The sequence below is a fragment of the Macaca nemestrina genome, chromosome X (genome assembly GCF_043159975.1).
Source record: "Macaca nemestrina isolate mMacNem1 chromosome X, mMacNem.hap1, whole genome shotgun sequence".
Taxonomy (NCBI): domain Eukaryota; kingdom Metazoa; phylum Chordata; class Mammalia; order Primates; family Cercopithecidae; genus Macaca; species Macaca nemestrina.
Genome location: NC_092145.1, coordinates 3,753,698 through 3,761,546, shown reverse-complemented (window position 1 = coordinate 3,761,546; position 7,849 = coordinate 3,753,698). Strand labels below are relative to the sequence as shown.

The 7,849-nt window shown below is 44.6% G+C and overlaps 1 pseudogene; it reads right to left on the bottom strand.

Annotated features, from left to right (window-relative positions):
- Positions 1-6,080: 6,080 nt before the first annotated feature.
- Positions 6,081-7,201, bottom strand: LOC105495879 (melanoma-associated antigen 4-like; annotated as a pseudogene).
- Between the last annotated feature and the right edge of the window lie 648 nt (positions 7,202-7,849).

The following is a 7,849-nucleotide window of genomic DNA, read 5'->3' as shown; positions in this document are numbered from 1 at the left end:
AGAGCACTAAAAGTAGCATGATGTAACAGATACGACACTGAAAATGGATGATATATAAATCTATACACAACACGAGCCACCTCAAATATATATGCAACTATATATCTTCACACAAATGTATTTACACATATGTATTTGTTTATACAAATGTACATGTTTATATACATAAATATATACATATATTTGTACATATACATACATGTATACATAAAGATATACATATATCTTTGTATGTATGTATACATACAAAAATGTGTATATACACAAATGTATACACACATATATAGGAAACACTCTCTATTTGGATTTTTGGAAGTGGTCTTCCTCCCTTTCAAGCCTCCTGTACACTTCCTTCATTAAGCTTAGTGTAATTTTGATTACTAAATAAATGTGTTTTCAAGAGACAGAATGGCATCATGTAGCATGTAAGCCAGTATCTACACAATAATCACTTGATTTTACCTTAACCTATAGCCTCAAAATACTTCTACTGATGCAGCCAAACCTAATGTCCAGCTCTGGCACCTATCCAGATAGACAGATCCATTTTCCTACTGCTCATGCGATAGCTCCACATGGACAGGCTACAGCACCTATCCGACTACATAATATACACAGACCTCATCCTCCACACTCTTCCTCATCAAATCATCACCAACTTTTCCTCCTCCACTGTCACTCTCAACTAAGGGCACAGCATCATCTAGAAATCAGATCAATAGAGATACTCTCTATCAGTTCCCAGTCCCTCACTTCCTAAAATGCTCATGTCCTTCCACCTCACCATCTGCCCCACACCCTTCACAGAACAAATTAAGGACCTAGCCATTTTCTTTTGTTTTGTAGTTAGTGTGTCCTCAGCATATGTTCAATAAATGTTTGCCGGATGAATGAACGCATGCATGAACTAATGAATGAATGAAATTACCAGGCATGGGAATTCACTGATTCAAATCTTGGATTCTGCCCCACCTGGGCCTCCTGCCTCCATGAAGAAACCCACAGTTCCCTTACCTGTACTCACTTGAGTTCACAGTTCTCATGGAAATTACAGCTGAGGTATCACTGTGGACGCCTCCTCCCCAGGGCCAAACACCGATGTGGAGATGAGGACGCTCCCAACAGGATGGTGCATGATACTTCCTGCATTGGACCCCACACGTCCGTGTCAGCTTAACAATGGAGGGTGCCATTTCCACAGGGGTTCCATCCAACCTTCCCGTGTCCAGACCTTGGACCAGCCCTCTACCCTAGACAGTGTATGGTTGAAACATAGGGCAGCGATCACAGCCCCAAGACATCTGCCCCCTTGTGCGCCAAGATCTTGGAAGCCACTGGAGTACATGGTGTTCCTGGCCCATCTTGGCTGTTGGTCATCAGTCAGCAACCCACTCACATAGCCCAGCCTCTATGGAGGGTCCACAGGGATAAAACACCAGTCCACAGTAGTCATGAAGACAGCACTCAGCCCTGGAACGCTGGCAAGGACGCAGAGGAGCATTGGAGTGGTCAAGAGAGGGAGCTCACCCAGAATGATGCAGGGAGCCAGCCATACTCTTCCTGACAGAGGGAAGGTGATTCTGAGGGAGGGTGCAGTGTCCCGCACCCCACTGGTGCATTCAGCCAACAAGCCTGCCCATTCAGATCACGTGGCCCCTTCCAGCTGGTAATGATGGTCCCTGGATTTCCCAAACCTATTCTTGTTCATTGTCCTGTTCTCCCTCCTACCTTCCCCCTTCTCTCCCTCAGGTCCCTGCCCCCACCAGGCTGAACTCTGGATTCAGAGTGCTGAGTGCCAGCCTGCCTGAAGCTCTGTGGTCCTGGTTTCACATGTGGTCTCTCTCATGGACTCTGGCAATTGCTGTCCCCCTGGATCCTCCCAATGCCCCTCACGGGCTGAGAGTCTCCTGTCTGCTCTCCTTCCCAGGCTCCTGTTCATTCTGACCAAATCTTTCTGAAAGCAGAGGAGAAATCTCCTGTCCACATTTCATAATTTCAAATCATTTTTGATTTTTATGAGAATGTGAATTGGTACAGCATTTTTGCAATGAAATTTCAGAAATATTTATAAAATGTTAAACTATTTATACCCTTTTCATTTTCACCCAACATCCATGTTAATATATTTCTTATAAGAAAACATTAATGTTTGCCCAATAATTCATATTCAAAGATGTTGATTTTATTCTATTCATCATACAGCAAATGGGAAACAACTGGTGTCCATTGGGAAGAAAGAGTTTAATTATGGTGCATGCCTACTTTAGAATTATAGAAATTAGTTTCAAAAGCGAGATCTATATATATACTGTTGTGGAAAGATCCCATATCCATTTTATGAAGTCACAAAGGCTAGTGGCAGATCAATATGTACGTTATCACTCTTGTGTATTAAATAAAAGCAATATATTGTTATAGCTTATCTGTCAATTAATAGCCTAGAGTCAGTTTTAAAATAATACACACCAGATTGTTAATTGTTGTGACCTCTAAGGAGGGGGATAAACTGTGGAGGAGTTTTGTAAAGGGGAAAATTGTGAATTATATAAATTTCTATAATTTCTGCAATAACAATATGCAAACTACTACCTTTGAAATACAAAATATTTATACTTAACAACAGAAATGGTAGCTATGGTAGTTAAAGTAATTGCTAGCTGATGCATCAGACAAACGCTGAAATTTGATTGGCATGACACAAGTTTATTTTATGCATACATAAGTTGTGATACAGTTTGCCAGGGGCTCTACACTCTCACGTGACCCAGGGATCCATGCTACTTCCACTTTGTGATTCCATCATCTCAAGATGAAGCTGCCAGTCTTGCCATTGAAAGGAGGGAGAAAGCGGAAAGTGGCACAGTCACTCTCACATTCCTGGATGTGACAAACAATGCTTCTGCTCATGTTTCAGTGGTAAGGGGTTGTCACACTACTCTTCCTAACTGCAAGTGGACTTTACTGTTCCCATGTGTCCAGACAGGAGAGAAAGACAAGATGTGGGTAAGTAATATAGCTTCCCCCATAAACTGTTACATAGTAAGTGCTCAATAAAAAGCAACTATTATAATTTGGTGTTACACAATCCATCTCGTTTCTAGGAGGAGTTTCTAAGAAGGCCAAATTTGCCTTGAAGCTCTCCAACTTGTTCAAGGATCTAGTATGTCACAGATGCTTTCTAATATAGGAGCACAACTGTCCCAGAATCTTGAAATTCTCAGCAGGAAGGCTTATCTTTGCAATACCCTTTATTTTTTTAACTTTTATTTTAGGTTTGGGGGTACGTGAGAAGGTTTATTATATAGGTAAACACGTGACACAGATTTGTTATACAGATTTTGCCATCCAGGTATTAAGCCCAGCACAGAATAGTTATCTTTTCTGCTTCTTTCCCTCCTCTCACCCTCCCCACTCAAGTAGACCCCAGTGTCTGTTATTTCCTTCTCTGTTTTATAAGTTCTTATCATTTAGCTCCCACTAAGTAGGCTGAGAATTTTTTCCTCCATTTGATTCCTGATCGAAATCATAGCTTATGAGTTTCTGCTACTCTGCACATGCCTGAACACCTGTCAGGTGCCCCTAGGCACACTGAAAGCCAGTATTTTTCCGTGGAGCAGTTAAACAGACAAGAGGCAGTAGAAGGCTGCTTAATTATTCCTTTTTCATGAGAGCTGGCATGTATTCCAAGGAATTAGGTTTCACTTCCTGGGGAACTCCAGAGATTTAGGAATTTAGCCTCAGTAAGTAGATGTTTGTTCCACTGGGATTTCCAAAGTGTTTCCTCACCTAATATTCATGAAGGAAGCTTTGGTTTTTGACCATTCATCTGTGCATGTGTTCAGAGGTGAATTCCAAATAAAGCACCCTGTAAAAGTCCGATTTCAAGTATCAAGGTGGTTCCAAACTTTGTGCAACTTCAGGGGGATATCCCAAGAACTAATAGATAATATGGCAAGTCAGACCCTACTCAACCCCTTAGGAAAACACTTAGAGACTGTGTCGAAGATAACCAGAGTGGTATCCAGATGTCCAAAAGTCACTGTCCCATGTGAATTTTTGTATCACAATGGTTGTTGATATCACATGGCTTCCTGAGTGAGAGATGGGACAACCAGAGGACTTCTACAGGGAGAATAAATGCTCCCTGTCAGGAAGAAAGCAGGTGATTCTAGGCTGCTCTGTGGGGACCAATGACAAGCTGCTCAGCAGGCCAGGTTCCAGAGTCAGACAAATAATATGGAAGTGACCAGGAGAAATGTGCTTTAATTCCGAAAAGTGCTGGGACTAGACAGAAATGACCATATCTGGGCAGTCAGGTTTTGAGGAACCCAGCATACACCAGTCCTAAATGGTGTTTGATTCTCATTGTCACCTCCAGGTCTGCTTTTAGTATCTTGTGCTCAAGGTCCTTCTTTTTTGTCACCTGAGCGACATGGTGCAGTGCTGAAAAGAGAAATGAAGTACCAGTCAGGAGGTCAGCCTCGGGCTGCGGGGAGTGGGAGCTGTATGGGCTCTAAAGGAATTCAGACCAGGGGTCTGGTTCCAGTCCTGTTCCTTACTAGCCACGTGATCCTGGGAAATACCCAAGAAATACCGTTATTATGCTCCAATTCACAAGCCCCGTGACCCTTGATTCTTCATCTGTAAGCAGATTTGATAAGCCCTGTCTAGTAGGACAGTTGGAGTGTATGCAATGTAGATGAAACACCTGGCTCAGGGCCTAGTGTAAATTAGAAGTTTAAAGAGGGGCAGATGCCTGTTATTTCCAATATTATTTGACCCCAGGCCCTAGGACTCTGGGATTTTGCTGTTGTCTTTCTTTTCCAAGAATTATCAGAGAACATACAGCTCAATAGGACATGGAATAATTAGACAAAAAATGAAGTTCCATCCATAAAATTTAGTAAGTGGTTACCTCTTAGAAAATGGACTTCAAAATTTGGGTATGCGGGAGTTTTCTGCAGCCAGACTCAGTTCAAAGTTCCTAGATTTTGAGTCAGAGACCAACTCCTTCCCTCGCTCCCATATGCTTCTCCATGCAAATAACTATTTTCATTCATTTTGTCACCACCTTGCTTACAACTGGTCAAACTGCACTTGAGATAATCTAACTAGAATTCATTTTTAATAGAGTCAGCTCTAGTTCTCTCAGTCAGGCAGAAAAGTACCTGGCCAGTGGCTTCTGGGTCTCCTTTCCAGGGAGATTTATGCTTCTCTCTCAGGAAACGTTTTCAGATGATAAGTGTTCATCACGTAGCTCTTGTACTGTGTTCAACAGCACTGGGACTAAAACACAAGACACTTTCCATTCCTACTCCACTCTTCTCTGTTCATCCACCATCATAAAAGAACTGTTCAGTTTTCCATTATGAGCTTTTCTCACACCCTCTGAGAATCTGGACAACGCTCACCTGGAGCACCACACCCTCACCCCTCTCTTACTTTTTTTCTACATCTTAGATGGCATTTCACCACCTTAATTACATGACTGCTGCTCCTAGACTTTACTACCCTGTGGGTAGGGGTGAGTCTGGCTTACCTTAGCATCTCCACTATTAACCCAGGGCCTTCCACAGAGCAAATGCTCAGTGCATAGAGATGAAATGAGCCAGCGAACAAGAAGAATTATTTATTCAGATTTAATTTATCTTACATTCTCAAAGGCCAAGGAAATCCAGGTATGCATTTTTTTAAAAAAGAATTTACAGAATAGACTGAGTATAAGGCAAGAATTAAATATTTTTTAATTTCTTTACCTCGTCAATTTTCCTGCTAACTCATTTACATTTCTAAATGAATACTTATTCCACTGCTGTTACTATGTCCCAATTCACAAAATAGAATGCACTTCCCAATCTGAATAAAAAGCAAGACTCTTACTCCTAAACTATGTAAACAGCACTGTGTGTGACTACTATCATTCATAAATTTGAATGCTGAAGTTCATTCAACCATCCATTAAAAGGAACATTTGAATAATTCCAAAAGGAAACAAAGATAAATCTCAAAGTCACCCAATAGAACAGAAATCCACTACTAAGAATGCTGACTGCTCTCTTCAAAGAGTGAAGAATGGGCCTCATGTCACATAAGGCAGGGGAAACTACTGGACGGAGCCCTGGAAGATGCACTGGCCCAGCCCCCCTCCCACTGACCCTGGCTGCAACTCATGCTCAGACTCCCTCTCCCTCCTCTCTCAAAGCTGCTTCACGCAGGGATGGGTAGGAAATGCGAACTCTTGCATTGACCCTGACCACATGCTCCAGGACTTTCAAGTAGCTGGTTTCAGCAAGCGCCCTTGGACCCCAGAGTATCTCATAGCATACGGGATCACTGGCAGGCACCTGCCGGTACTCCAGGTAGTTTTCCTGCACCAAATCTTGGGTGAGCAGCTTCCTGGGCTTCCCACAGACACTGTGCTCCCTCCCAACGTACACCTTCATCACACTCAGCTCCTCCTAGATTTTCTCCTCAGGGACGCATTTGCCCTCCATTGCGATCATGCCCAGGACGATTATCAGGAGGCCCGTCTTGGGTATGATCTGATTATTATCAACTACCAGGCCATCATAGGAGTCCCAGGCAGGTGACAAGGGTGTAGGTGTTGCTAGTGGGTTCCACTTCCTTCACGTCAATGCCAAAGACCAGCTGCGAGGACTCGGAGGCTTTGCCGAAGATCACAGGAAAATAGTGCTTGTAATTTTTGATGACACTCTCCAGCATTTCTGCCTTTGTGACTGGCTCCTTGACTCAATACTTGAGAAGCAGAAAATGAATCAAGTCAGTCACCTTCTTACTGAGTGCTGCTCAGAACACGGAATCCAGGTCAGGAAAGGTACTTGGCCCGTCCTCTTCTTGGTTTCTGGAGCCCTTAATGGATTACCTCCATAGAGTGAAATCAATGGCAGTGGGGAAGGCAGAGGCTTCCTGAGGATTCTGGAGAGGACCTGGCGACCCAGCAGCAGGCACCTCCCCAGGGTGCCTGGGACCAGAGGAGAGGAGGAGGACGCAACCTCCTGCTCTTCAGTAGCGGCAGCCTGCGCACTCACCAGGCCCAGGGCCTCTTCTTGGACCTCAAGGCCTTCCTCAGGCTTGCAGTGCTGACTTTTCTGTTCAAGAGACATGATGACTCTGGTCAGGGCAGGAGTGTGGGCAGGAGCTGGGCAATGGATACCCGCTGGCCTGGAGAGAGAGGGAGCATGTGAGAGCCTCAGCTGAGAACTGAACCTTGGAGACTCTAACAAAGGTTTACTTACAGATCTTCTCCTTTGGTGCTTCTCTAGGGCCTCCTGGGGATCCTCTGGGACCTCCTGGAGATCCTCTGGAGCCTCCTGGTGTTCCTGGTCAGCCTGTCCCCTGAGAACCTGAAGGAAAAAGTGAGAGGACACCTCAGGGTACACAAGCAAGCAGAGGCTGATTCTGCAGGACTGATGGTAGAGAGGGTGAGGCCCATGGGTTCTGGGGCGGTGGGGGCCATTAGTGTGCATTCAGGGCAAACATTCATTGCTGGTACTAGACATCTGCATCTCCTCTGCTCTGTGACCGGAGGGCACTGCCTCAGACCAAGGCCTCAGTGTCTGTTTCCCGGAGCTCCTGGAAGAGGAATGCATGGACCCTCAGGGTGCAGACTGCAAGCACAGCCTCAGGACCCCAGTGCTAACAGGAGGGCAAGCTGGAATCTGTGAGGTCTCCACCCTCCTGTGGTGGATGGTCCCCTCTGTGCTCATGCAGAGCCGTTACCCTTCTCCTGGCAAGGCCTGGATCCCACCCTTTTGCTGGCCTGAGAAACTCAGATTAAGAGCTCACATCCCTGATAGGGAACAGGACATAAGGAGACTCACATCTGGCC